At 42.9% G+C, this 14,504-nt stretch overlaps 1 pseudogene; it reads right to left on the bottom strand.

The window, feature by feature from the left end:
• Window positions 1–13,055: 13,055 nt before the first annotated feature.
• LOC134946027 (5S ribosomal RNA) lies at window positions 13,056–13,173 on the bottom strand (annotated as a pseudogene).
• Window positions 13,174–14,504: the final 1,331 nt, after the last annotated feature.

Below are 14,504 nucleotides of genomic sequence, written 5' to 3'. Positions count from 1 at the left end.
CCACAGCCGCCGGCATTACAATGAGTCACAATGACTCATTGTATCATGCCACCGCAAGTTATGCGCCCGCCGTCCGCCTCCCGCTACGCGCCCGCCCGCTTCCATCACAACACATTCAGCGCCTGCAGCAGCCAGGCTGGAGAGGGAGGAGGGGTCCCGGCCGGAGAGGGAGGAGGGTCCGTCCTTCCCTCGTACAAACTTCACAGGTCTCACTGGCTGCTGGGTCTCACTGGCTGCTGCTGTAAGGAGGAAACGCTCTCCCATCTCCTCCTCTCTCCAGCGCCTCCCCCTCCAGACATCCTGCATTGTAATAAAATGCTTCTGATCCTGGTCATTCCATATGTGCCGGTGAGTCAGCCATGCAGCAACAGGCCCTGGTAGGAGTTAGGTGTTTTAAATGTTTTGAATTGTGTTGCATATGTATCAACACAAATAGATTTATATATATATATATACAGGTTGAGTATCCCATATCCAAATATTCCGAAATACGGAATATTCCGAAATACGGACTTTTTTGAGTGAGAGTGAGATAGTGAAACCTTTGTTTTTTGATGGCTCAATGTACACAAACTTTGTTTAATACACAAAGTTATTAAAAATATTGTATTAAATGACCTGCAGGCTGTGTGTATAAGGTGTATATGAAACATAAATGAATTGTGTGAATGTACACACACTTTGTTTAATGCACTAAGTTATAAAAAAATATTGTATTAAATGACCTTCAGACTGTGTGTATAAGGTGTATATGAAACATAAATGTATTCTGTGCTTAGATTTAGGTCCCATCACCATGATATCTCATTATGGTATGCAATTATTCCAAAATACGGAAAAATCCCATATCCAAAATACCTCTGGTCCCAAGCATTTTGGATAAGGGAGACTCAACCTGTATATATATATATATATATATAAAAATTATAATTTTTTTAATGTTATATGGAATTTGTAAAAGTGTCTGTTTGCATCTCTTGCCTCTGTATCCAATTATTCATGTATCTCCCGGGGCTATCCTATTTTCCATGATACATTGGGCTCCTCCCACCGATACTGGCATTTATCACGGATTATGCTTCGGATACCTCAGGCAGCCAAGCATAATCCGTGATAAATTTATCCCCAATACCACGTGTTTTTCAGCCGATGAAGATGGCCTCTAATTGGATACTGCAATAATTACCATCAGTCATTAATCGCAATATCCGTCTGTTTTCACCCACCAAAGCGGCATTGCAGCTTATTGTACCTATCTATCTATCTATCTATCTATCTATCTATCTATCTATCTATCTATCTATCTATCTATCTATCTATCTATCTATCCTGTCTGCGTAATGTGTAAAAAAAAAGGGGACGCTGTCTGCCGTAATGTGTAAAAAAAAAAGGGGACGCTGTCTGCCGTAATGTGTAAAAAAAGGGGACTCTTTCTGCCGTAATGTGTAAAAAAAGGGGGACAGTCTGCCATAATGTGTACAAAAAAAGGGGACGCTGTCTGCCGTAATGTGTAAAAAAAGGGGACGCTGTCTGCCGTAATGTGTAAAAAATGGGGACGCTGTCTGCCGTAATGTGTAAAAAAAAAAAAAAAGGGGACGCTGTCTGCCGTAATGTGTAAAAAGGAGAATCTGTCCGCTGTAAGGTGTAAAAGGGGTTCTACCTGGTGTAGTGGTGCTACTGTGCGGCGTAATTTGAATAATGGAGATTACTGTGTACCGTTATATGAATTGGTATTATTTTGTGGCCACACCCCTTCCCCACGTAGCCACACCCCCATATTTTTTGCGCGCGCCTACGCCGCGCACTGCCCCTGCCTTACATAGAGGGGATGGGCTCCAATGCCGTTTCTTGCACACAGTGCTAAAATGTCTAGTTACGGCACTGTTGCTAGGTATCCATTTCCCTGGCCCTGAGCATGTCCCCCTCACCAGATCCTCTCCAGGGGTGAGGGGGTGGACTTGGATGGTATGGGGAGGGGGGGGGGGCAAAGCAGTTTGTTGCACCTGGGCCCACCGCTCGCTAGTTCCGCCACTGTGTGGGTGAGTTAAAAGGATAGGGTTAATGCAACCAGGTAAGTGAATAGTTGAATAAGATAATTTATAAGTTAGAAAGAGATTAGTTTAAGGTCTTATTTTGAAGGGTCTACTGTTTAAATGTACATTGGGAGGAGTGATTGCATGTCCCCTGTTTGAGGACTGGATGGGCTAGATGAACACTCCATAATTGATGTGCTCATTCATCCCCCTTGGTGCAAGGCAATCCAGTCTGAAAGTCCATTCGGATTTGCGTTTGAGGAGTTCTTGCATTAGGTCACCACCTCAGATACCCAAATTAATTTTTTTCCAGACCGAAGGCTTGTAGATCCAATGGGTTGCTCTGATGGAACCTATGAAAGTGGCGTGCCACAGGTGTAAGTTTCCTCATTTTTTGTAAGTCTGCTGAGGCAATTCTCACTGATCCCTCGTGTTCTAGGTTACTATGTTACAACTGCATGAGATACAATATACAACCCCAATAGCATTGCAATTGATGAATTGTCCAATTGTCCTTGCTCCGCCATATCGATCTGATACTTTGTATGTTTTTCTCATATGGTGACACACTTTGCAGTACCCACAGTGAAAAGATCCTCTGATTGTCTGTTTGGATTAGCAGTGAAGTGACTGCGGGTTAGTTTATCTCTGGTTTTTGTATGTAAGTCTGTGTCCATTCTTCTTTTATGATTAACCATAATAAAAGTTAAGTTTTAACATATTTCATATCCATCAAGTGAGCCCCAACATAGAGTCTTTCTTTTTTCTTTGTACACTATAATTGATACCCCTGACTCTGGGAGCACCACCAACTTTTACATCAAGCACCCCTATCAGGGATCCTTCTATTGTTACACACTGTTGGTCCACTCGCAAGAGTATATATACAACTCCTTGCAATTTCAAATCTAGTATGGTGCCGACCCCTACTAGTCTACACTTCTGTGTCTCTGCCTGCAATGCATACTGTCCTGCTTACAATCTGGGAGTCTGGTTCTGCTGCTGCACAAGAGGGAGCATTAGTGATGACAGTGTGCTTCGACTGGGGAACCTGCAAGAGGGGGACCTGGGGTACCATATGCTCTGTGCTTTCCCCCCCAAATCTAGCTATGATGTTCAGAGATTTCATGCTGCTGAGGCCAGTGAAGCTGCATCCAAGAACGCAACCACTGGCTACAGCACACCAATGAAATGGGGGCGACATGCCCCGTTTTCTGTAGGGTGCCTGTCATTGGTGCCCTCAAACGTCAGCAGCATATCAATCATGCTGCAGTGTTTGGGGCACTGCAAGCGACATCGTAGCCCCAAATCTGCACATGCACAGTGCAAATCCTGCGCATGTACAGACAAAAATCATCGTAGAGGCACATCAACCATCGCTTTGCGTGCATCTCTGAATTAGACACTAAGTGACTTTGGGGCAAATTTATCAACAAATGGTATCTTGTTATCACTCATTACTAATGATAAATGATGCTCCAGCCAATCAGCTCCTGTCATTTTTTAAACACATGACAGTTAGGAGCTGATTGGTTGGAGCACTTTTTATCATTCATAACAAGTGATACAGGGGTAGATGTATTAACCTGGAGAAGGCATAAGGAAGTGATAAACCAGTGATATGTGCAAAGTGATAAAGGCACCAGCCAATCAGCTCCCATATGTAAATTAACAGTTGGGATCTGTTTGGCTGGTGCGTTTATCACCTTGCATATATCACTGGTTTATCACTTCCTTATGCCTTCTCCAGAGTACCAACAAAAAGAACTGGGAAAGAATCTGCACTCTCAAATTACATATCAAAGAATGGTAAAGTGAAATAAATCACATGTAGTGACCCCAATAAATACTTTAAGGATTCATATACATAAATTTTGGGGGTGCTACCTAAGACAACCAATTAACAACACATGATATGGAAAAAAGACAATGGGGTTGTACTGATAAGGTGCACAAAAGATAAATTAAAATATAACTTTTATTATCACATTGAGAGGCCGTAAATCGGTCAGCGTAGCGAAATATATAGGTAAAATTGAATATAGAATCCAAAAGAATAGTGCTCTAAGATAGAAAAGTGATAAGACTTAAAAATGTATCCACTCCGATGATTGCAGAAACTACCAATGCCAAGTATATATGAGAATAGTTGGAATACTGATCAATTGACAAATAATTCTGTTATGTGTACATGTGAGTAAATCAAATCTACACTACTTGGTGTGCCCACAACTGGCAGCTACTGAAGACTTCAGGCTCCCAGTGTCCTCTGTGGTGTAAGTATTTGTTATATATTCTTTATACGTGTCAAATACTTTGCCATCCACAGCCCATGTGTGTCAGAAAAATATTTTGAGTTTGAAATAAGAAGAATGGTATATATACAAATTTGTATGCCCAAGATTCACTGTCCTATGTCGCCTGAGTATTCACTCCTGACATACACACGATACTTGCACATTCGTTGGCACAGTTGGAATAACTTCTTGCTCTAGCTGTATCAACAGCAATATGAAGTCAGATAAAGCATATCGATCAATAAGAGTGAGTTATGGCTCGTTGGGCGTATGTCACTGTATTCATTGGGCATTTGAAGAACAACTTTGTTGCAAAATGGCTTAGTTCTAAATGTGTCACTATGTTTCATAAGCACTACATTCACAGCAGTTGCTGCTTATACCCCACCATCACAGTAAAATGACTATGACTGGATGGGGTTAATTAAGCCTATGTATTCACTGTTAGGATTGAGCTTGTGGGTGGGGATATGTATACTAATATTAAATGGGCACGCAAGGGTTGGTACATTCGTTCATACCTATAAATAGAATAGTCCCTATTTCATATCATGGATTACTCACGACCCTTAAACGACGATTAATATGCCCAGCATTAAAAGTATGGTATAATCGTATACCGAACTTAATGCTTATAGAGGCAGTATATCCACTGTGATTCACTAATAAACTGAGGCCGATTTTTATCCTGAGTTATTCAGGCAGAATATGATTGTCAGTAGAGGAAATAATACGTGTGAGTCAGCTTAATATGCAGCTCATTGAAAACCACTGATTTGCCATCAAGTTAAATACAGTCAGTATTGATACTCTAATGGATCTTCCCGTAATGCTTGTATACTGAAAAATCAGGGTTGGCTGTGCTGTACAGGTATGTAATGCATATATGATCCTATACTGACTACACCATGGTGCGTCAGCCCCCCGTGAACACAGATTGATAGGTGGAATAAAAGGGCCCCTTGGACTGCAAATTACAAAGGTATATGAACTACATCGGCAGATAATTAATCCGCATTTGTCTGATTGTGAGGTGATCTCTTGCTTGCCGTGTAGTAATGTATCAGCCCTGCTAGAACCCACACTGAATAAATACTGCTGGAGGCACTTGTAGCTGTAAGTTATAAGAATGAATGTGCTATAACAGCATATGTTGAATCAGCGTTAATCTGACTATCAAGTACTTCCTCTATTAGCCGTGTAGTAGTGTTACTTACTATAGTGAACACACAAAATAATAAATGATTTTAAAGACACCTGTAGCTGTGGAATGTGAAGGTAGATATGCTACAACGGCACATATTCAATCAGCATTTATCCGCTTGTCGGGCATTCCCGTGCTTGCCGTATAGCCAAATATCAAACCTTATAAGCACACACTGTAGAGATGATACTTAAGCCTTCTCCAGAGTAACAAGAATATCACTAGTTGATAAATCTACCCCTTTGTTAGCAAATGTCTGGTTGTATGAGTTTTGCTTTGGCAACAAATAACCCACAATGAGATATCTACTAATTAAATTCATTTTATTTTTAATTCATACTTATTTTGCTTGCATCCCCACTTAGATCTACTTTGGTAAGAATTTCCCTCAAGGAAGACTACCGTATTCCAATGTCATGGGAAACACCGAAATGTACTTAAGAAACTTATCATTTTGCAACCTCTTAATGATTCACAACAGGTAATAGCAAAAATCATGGAAAGCATTCATCTGTAATCTTTCTAAGTACTATGCTTGTAAATGACCATACAATATTAAAATGCAATTGCAAGGCTGACAGCCAAACTGAATTCACCGGGAAGATAAACTGGGATCTCACTGTAAAGAATTAAAAAGCAAAAGTGAAATATGCCTACCAGAATGTAATTATTGGCTTTATTAATAACTTAATTGACATTAGGGCGAGTGCTTCAACCCTTAATGCAGTTTATAGAATTTCCAGACACTACAAGCGTAGATTTTATTTCCCCTGAAGCTACAGTACTTTATAAGACCACATTTTATTCTTAAGTGTTATATGCAAATAAAGAAGAACACTAAATACTGAGTGTGAGAATAGTTCTACTAAATCATTATAAATGCATTATAATAAAGATGTTATGAGCTCTCATATATAAGACTAACTTCCAACTTGGCGATGATCAACATGTATAGTCTGAATTACAGTCTGACATTGAAAAAAGGTGGTTAATGTAACCCTAGTCCATTCTAGAGTCAGTCTGTTTTCCACTGAACTACAGTATGTAATAAAAGAAAAAAACATTCAGTACATAATGATAACAGTTGAAAATGCTTGTTTGGCCAAAAGACTCAACAAAAACCTTTATGGAACATACAGTACTAAGGAAGTTTTCATTCATTTGTGAAGTCTGGAATGTTATTGGCACTCTACTGGGGGTATTAATTGGGCATATTTTTATAGGTCCATACATGAATAGATGCACGCACCAATTAACCTATATTTATTTCCCCCCCCCCCCCCTCCCACTTCCATTGCCAAGACCTCCATTGCTGTGCTTATACTCTGAAGTGCACCGCCTCTACCAGTGCTGGTCCTAGACCTTGTGGCGCCCAGGGCGAAAGTTTCCGCTGCCCCCCCCCCTCCCACAAGTAAAACAGGGTGAGTGCGCTCCTGCGGTACGCAGCAAAAAATAGGGGCGTGGCTTCATGGGGAAGTGGCGTGGTCACAGTTATGCTCCCTGCAGTTGTGTCTTCAGTAATTGTGCCCCCTGTAGCTGTGCCCTCAGTAGTAGTGCCCCCTGTAGCTGTGCCCCCAGTGTTGTGCCCCCTGTAGCTGTGCCCCCAGTGCTGTGCCCCCTGTAGCTGTGCCCCCTGTAGCTGTGCCTCCTGTAGGTGTGCCCCCAATACTGTGCCCCCTGCAGCTATGCCCCCAGTAACTGTGCCCCCTGTAGCTGTGCCCACAGTAACTGTGCCCCCTGTAGGTGTGCCCTTAGTAGCACCGATTACCTGAAAAAAAGAAAAAATACTTACCATCCCCACTTCCCGACCGCTGCTGCCCTCCGTCTCCAGCTGCCGGCACCGCTCCTCGGATCTATGGGAGAGACAACATGACGTCTCTCCCATAGCACCGCACAGACACTAGAGGTCAATTATGACCTTTAGTGTCTATGGCCTCTCCCACAATGCCGTGCGGTGCGCGATGATGTCATCATGCACCGCACGGCAGGCACCAGTAGCGGATCTTGCCACGGCGGCGGCACCCTCGGGAGAGCGGCGTCCCGGGCAAAAATCCTGCTTGCCCGTGGCAAGATCCGCTACTGGCCTCTACCAAGCAGGCCACACTTTTAGGCATGAAAAGTAAACATGTATCTTCAGGAATGCCTAACAAATTGCCTTACTGTACCATTAGCTTAGTATGTAAACAACATTATTTCTCTGGCTGGGTCCACAGGATTATCCACAGGATAACATTGGGATATGGTTGAGCGACAGCGGAAATGGCACCAACACGGTCACGAGCTTTCTGGCCTCCCAGGATGCATCGGGGCCTTCACCATATAGTCCCGCCCACTGACTCAGTCAAATCAGTTTTTTGCTTGGTGCGGCAGGAAGCCGCATGGTCGCAGGGCTGCTGATATAGCAGCCTCAAGCTTTTTATTATTTTATTTTTATAGACTTACTATATTGTTTTTTTGAGCGACTTCTCTTAACAGCGTCTTAAACGCATACTAGAAAGAGTCGCTCCAACAACTCCCCACCGGGTCGCAACAACGCTTACCTTCGGGTATTAGTGCTGTCTCGACGGGCGTCTGTGTCGGATGTTCTAGCAGGTCCAGCAGACGTAACCAGGCTGTGGCCAGAGGATGGGGAGATGGTGAGTCTATGGACTTCCTCTTACTAGAGGGGTCAGGACACAGCTACACTGATTTGGTGGAGACTACAAACAGTGTGTTGATGCGCCGAACATCTCGAGTGCGACAGCGCTACGCTCCGGGGATCATAGGCGCCAGGACTAGGTAGAGGCTGCGATCCTGGGAGTTTAAGTCAACAGGAGGATTCAGACGCTCTCCTGGCCGCCCCTCCTCCGAGTTCATGGCCAGTTTCCGCGCGTCTTTCGTTTCATGAACTGAATGACCTCACTTCCGGCTCAGATGCTACCACGAGGGTACTCGGTCGCAGCTTAGATGCTGCGGTTGTGTACACTAGAGTTCCCGCCCAGACCGAGTCGCAGGCCTTAGCGTCTGCATACACGTGGAAGCCGCTCAGCGTCCGTGTCCGTCATTTAGCGACCGTGTCCGTTATCAGTTATCAAGTGCGGTAGTGTACATCAGTAGCGTCTGAATCCACTCAGCGTCTTACGAGCGTATTTGCTTGGATATGGAAGTGTGGTGAGTCTCCCTGTGTCCCGCTCTCCGGAGGCAGGGTATACAGTACTAAAAATTCTCTCTACTTCTTAGTATGAATAGTTAATTTTTAGTACCTATTGCATATGAGACCTGTATATTACTGTGTTTTCTGCATGTTATGTTGGAAAAAAGAACCAGTTTAAAACAGAAGTACAATTTTCCTACTTATGTATAAGTTGTTATGGAGGTTGTATTCTCATATGGCAATGTCTAATGCTTTAACATGTGACTGACTGCTAGTATGTGTGCTGACTTTTCTGTGTAATGTCAGTCCTGTTCTGACCCTCAAATCAGGTGCACTGTGGTCAGATTGATCTCACCTCTATATACTTACATAAAGGGTGATTTTCTGTCACAAATTGTGTAGTCAATAACAGATTATTACCATGTCTGTGAGCGGCAAAAGTGATGAGGATAATTTATCAAGCACTCCTACAGCCCTAACATGCTTATCTTGTAAGTCAGGGGTAATTGATATGAATCAATTAGTCGCTTATGAGTGTGCAAACTGTTTAGCTTTTCAGCGAAGTAAAAAACAGGAGTTGGTTCAACCACCCACAGAGCCACTATGGAATGTGTTCGCAAAGACTCATATCTTCTATAGCAGACAAGTTAACTCCGGTACGCCACCTCAAGGGTTAGGTTACACTATTAACCCATACATGCAGCTCCCTTCCTATGGCTTGGTTCCAGTAGCCTCTACAAGCAACCAAGGGACAGGTAAGACTAAGACAGATACGTCTATGTGGCAGACTACACAAGATGATACATCGGATGATGATACAATAGATTTGAATACTCCGTATGATGATCAGCCGCAGAGTTTTAGTTCAGAAGATGTAGTTGAACTTATTAAAGCTGTGAAGGCTGTTCTCTCGTTGGAAGAGCCAGCCAAGACGGTTTTAAAAGCTAAAGCACCTGTATTTAAACTAACAAAATCAGTGAGAGCTGAATTCCCAGCGTCAGATGAGCTGACGGAAATGATGGATGAGTCTTGGGCGGCGCCCAGTAAAAAGTATAAGATTCCTAAAAGATGGGATTCTTATTATCCATTTCTAGCTGTGGATTGTTCGAAAAGAGAAGCTCCTCCAAAAGTAGATGCACATGTTCTGCGACTCGTGCATAAATCTGCTTTACCACTGTCATCTACCTCACTAAATGATGTCACAGACAGAAGGGTAGATAGCCTTTTGAAAAATATTTTTTCTCTAGTAGGAGCAGTGGTAAGACCTGCTATGGCTTCGGCCTGGGTAGCAAAGGCAATGGGCGAATGGATAGAGGAACTAGAGAATGACATCCCTTCTCCTACTAGGGAGCAAGAGGATCGTTTTTGCCGTTTAAGACAATCTGCCCAGTATTTGGAAGAAGCTGCAATTGATGTAGGTACAGTTGCTTCTAAAGCTTCAGCCTTGACAGTAGTCGCTCGCAGAGCAGTTTGGCTACGGACCTGGAAGGCAGATGCGGAATCCAAGAAAGAATTGGAAGCATTGCCTTTTGTCGGTAATATATTTTTTGGAAAACCTTTATCGGATATCCTAGAATCAGAGGCTGAATCGAAGGAGGTCAGATTTCCGGCTACCTATAACCCTAAGTCCAAGGGTTTAAAATGTTGCTCTTTTCGTTGGCAAAGCAAGGCGAAAGATAAAGAGGAGCCTAAGCAACCCCAGTTTAAATCCAGCGGTAGGAAGCAGTGGGCTAGCAAAAAGCCAGCTTCAAAACCTGAACAGAAACCATCAGCCTGAAGAGATGGGCCTCCGCCTGGAGGATTCCAGGGTTGGGGGCCGACTCCTTCATTTTGCACACATATGGCAACAGTCAACAGCAGATGCTTGGGTGCAGAAGGTAGAATCTCAGGGGTATGGGTTCCCATTCAGGAGGCAGTCTCCTCAAAGATTTTTTTGCACCAGCCCATCTCGTATAGAGTCGAAGGCCAATGCCCTACAAGAAGCAGTCCAAAAATTACTGCAGTCAGGTGTGATTGTCCCAGTACCTCCATCACAAAGGGGACAGGGGTTTTACTCCAATCTATTTCTAACCCAGAAGCCAAATGGGTCATATCGACCAATTCTCAATCTGAAAATGTTGAACAAATACATTTGGATCCCAAAGTTCCACATGGAGATGTTACGCTCCATAATGTTGGCTATGGAACTGGGAGATTACATGATATCTCTGGATGTATGGGATGCTTACCTACATGTGCCTATAGCACTGTCGCATCAGTGTTACCTCAGGTTTGCCATCCTCCAGGAACATTTTCAGTTCCAAGCCTTGCCCTTCAGGCTAGCTACAGCACCCAGGGTGTTTACCAAGATCATGATGGTTATGGCAGCTTGTCTGCGCAAACAGGGGATAAGAATATTCCCATACCTCGACGACCTGTTAATTCTAGCACATTCGCAGGATGTACTTTTGAGCCATCTTCAACAGACAAAAGTTTGTTTACAGAGACACGGGTGGCTCATAAATTGGGAATAGTCATCTGTGAATCCGTCACAGCGGATGGTTCATTTGGGGGCCATATTGGATTCAGACCTACAGAAAGTTCTCTTACCAGAGAAAAAGATAGTCAAGGTGCAGGTCATGGCTCAGGAAGCGTTGCACGCCCAGACAATGTCAGTCCATGCAGCAATGCGACTGTTGGGTCTGATGGTATCAACCTTCGACATGGTGGAATATGCGCAGTTCCACTCCAGACCATTGCAGCACCTTATTCTGACCAAATGGAACGGCAATCATCAGACGATATAGAAGCAGATGATAAAGTTTCCAGTAAACGTAAAAAGGTCTCTAGCGTGGTGGCTACAGACAGACCATTTAAACAAGGTGAGACCCTTTTGGATAAAAGAGTGGCAAGTCCTGACAACAGATGCCAGCCTGCAAGGCTGGGGTGCGGTACTCGGAAGCCTATGGTTCCAGGGATAATGGACCGCAAGGGAAAGTCGCCTGCCAATAAATCTGTTGGAAATAAGGGCCATTTACTTGGTTCTAGTTCAGGCAAAGGACAGTCTGCAAGGAAGACCAGTCCAGATTCGCTCAGACAATGCGACGGCAGTAGCATACCTCAATCATCAAGGAGGTATTTACAGCAAGAGACTGATGGAGGAAGTAACTCCTATTCTAAAATGGGCAGAACTCCATCTCCCAGCATTGTCAGCAGTATTTGTCCCGGGTGTACTAAACTGGGAAGCGGATTTTCTCAGTCAGCACACCATTCAGGAAACCGAATGGGTACTACACACAGAAGTGTTTCAGACACTGGTGAACAGATGGGGTCTACCAGAGATAGACCTTATGGCGTCTCGTCTAAACAACAAAGTTCCAAGGTACGGATCGAGAACAAGGGACCCAGGAGCGGTCCTTGTAGACGCACTGTCAGTAGAATGGAGGTTTCAGCTGGCGTATCTGTACCCTCCAATATCTTTGTTACCCAGAGTAGTGAGAAAGATAAAACAAGCAAAAGGAGCAATGATTCTAATAGCTCCAGCTTGGCCAAGAAGGCATTGGTACACAGATCTGTTGAGAATGTCCGTGGAAGCACCGATACTGCTCCCTCAACGTCCAGATCTACTAATGCAGGGTCCTTGTTGTCACAGTCATCTGGATCACCTGTCTTTGACGGCGTGGCTGTTGAAACCTCTATCTTAGAGGCTAAAGGATTTTCGAAACAAGTAATCCAATCTATGCTTAGAGCAAGAAAGCCTTCTTCGGCCCGTGTGTATCATAGAATATGGCAAGCCTATATTCATTGGTGTACTGGAAAAAATTTCAATCTGAGATCTTTTAAAGTGAAAACGAAGAGTAAAGAAGACTCTTTTTTGGGTGCACTCTTATTAAGTATGTATTTATGAAATTTGTTAAAACATACAATTTTTATTATATTTAATTAAAATATTGTCCGTATCCACTCATATTGCATTTGTAGGAGGAACAAGTCAAAAAATGGGGTTATGTCCTGGTTTGATCTATCCCAATATAGACTGGCATGGGGGTGTAGATATATTAACCATACACCTGTTCTCATGCCATACCAGTACAAGCTGTGCTTGTTTTAATGGGACCAAAATAGGTCATGCAAAAATATGTATCAGTTACACCGGGATTATGTGTACCAAATAAACTATCTCGTCTAGTCTTAGCCACTTAAGCCCTCAATGGGTACTTGATAGGATAGAACTGAAAAGATTAGGTTCTATTGAGTCTCGCCTAAGAAGATGATGGTTAAGGAGACCAAAAATTGGTGATATACCGATGTTCTTGCCTGAATAGAATCAAGAAAATTGTATGAGATGGGAAGGAAGAAGTAGTGGTGATACTGCTGTTGGTATTCGAGTTTTGATTTGGAACAACCTCAGATTACTACACTGGGTATTCTTTGAGGGTCACCCCTCAAATACTGACCCAGCCCATCACCGTTTTGCTTCCAAGATCAGACGAGATTGGGCTCTAGCGGTGAGGTATGGTAGTAACCTATGAATGAGGAGTTCCACTCACCAATGAGAGTGCACCTATTTAATAGATTTAAGGAAGAAGTGTGGATCTGCTGTCCTGTTAGACCTGGGATTGCTCCCAGGAATCATGGATGAGAGTCCACGAAAATAGAAAAGGTATTGAATTCTTTATAAGAAATAAGAAAGTAACATAGTGCATAGATTCAGGCAATTTATAGACAAAATGTGCATGTAAAATTGCAGATAAGTTTGCACATCAGTATTATCTATGGTATATATTCACACTGAAAACCCAGCAAAAATGCCCTTTTCTGGGTGAGGATTTCATCCAAAACACTTTCATTTAAATATATAGGTAATATATCCAAGGGTGCTATCAAGTGAGGTCTCAGATACAATGTATCAAATATTGTCTGACGAGCAAAAAGAATAATATTATATCAGGTATAACATGTATGTATCAAGACTAGGGCTATCATCTTATATGCTATCAATTAGTTATAATAACTGATAAAAATAAAAATTATTATATTAGTATGAAAGGTGATACCAATTACTGCCCAGGTCCCTGGGTCAGTCAAGGGTGAGGATAATAAAGATATTCTCCCGTGTGAGAACCTTTTTGCATGCCTGGTTCAGAATCCTTCTTGCATATTGTAGAAATCAAGGTCCTTACTGCATATTGGATAGGAATTAGGTAGGAAAACGCGTTTCACCCGTGTCCACGGGCTTGCTCACTTCCATCTTTTAAAGTGTCCAGGATTTTGGATTTCCTTCAAGCAGGATTGGATAAAGGTTTGAAAGTTGCTTCCTTGAGGGTTCAAGTATCAGCGTTAACTGTATGGTTTCAGCAAAAGATTGCTGATTTACAGGATGTACGTACGTTTTTTCAAGGAGTAGTACATATTCAACCTCCATTTGTTCCTCCTGCAGCTCCCTGGGATTTGAATTTAGTTCTTAAATTTCTCCAGGGTCCTCTGTTTGAACCACTTAAGAGAGTAGATCTTAAATGGTTAACGTAAAAAGTGCTTTTTTTACTGGCAATGGCGTCAGCCAGAAGAGTGTCAGATTTAGGAGCATTATCGTGTAAGTCTCCTTTCCTAAGTTTTTTTTCCAGACAGAGCAGTTCTCAGAACGAGATCTAGTTATCTTCCAAAGGTGGTATCAAAGTTTCACCTGAATGAAGAGATTGTAGTCCCAGCTTTTCAGGTATCGGGACTATCTGCAGGAGAAGCGTCGCTGGACGTGGCCCGAGCTTTAAGAATCTACATAGATCGTACTAGTGCCATCAGGAAAACAGATTCTCTCTTCATCCTCTACAGATTCCATAGAAGAGGATGGCCTGCTAGTA

Source organism: Pseudophryne corroboree, chromosome 7, assembly GCF_028390025.1.
Source record: "Pseudophryne corroboree isolate aPseCor3 chromosome 7, aPseCor3.hap2, whole genome shotgun sequence".
In the NCBI taxonomy this organism is placed as follows: domain Eukaryota; kingdom Metazoa; phylum Chordata; class Amphibia; order Anura; family Myobatrachidae; genus Pseudophryne; species Pseudophryne corroboree.
Note: the sequence above shows the minus strand (reverse complement) of the source record. Positions and strands in the feature narration are given on the sequence as shown.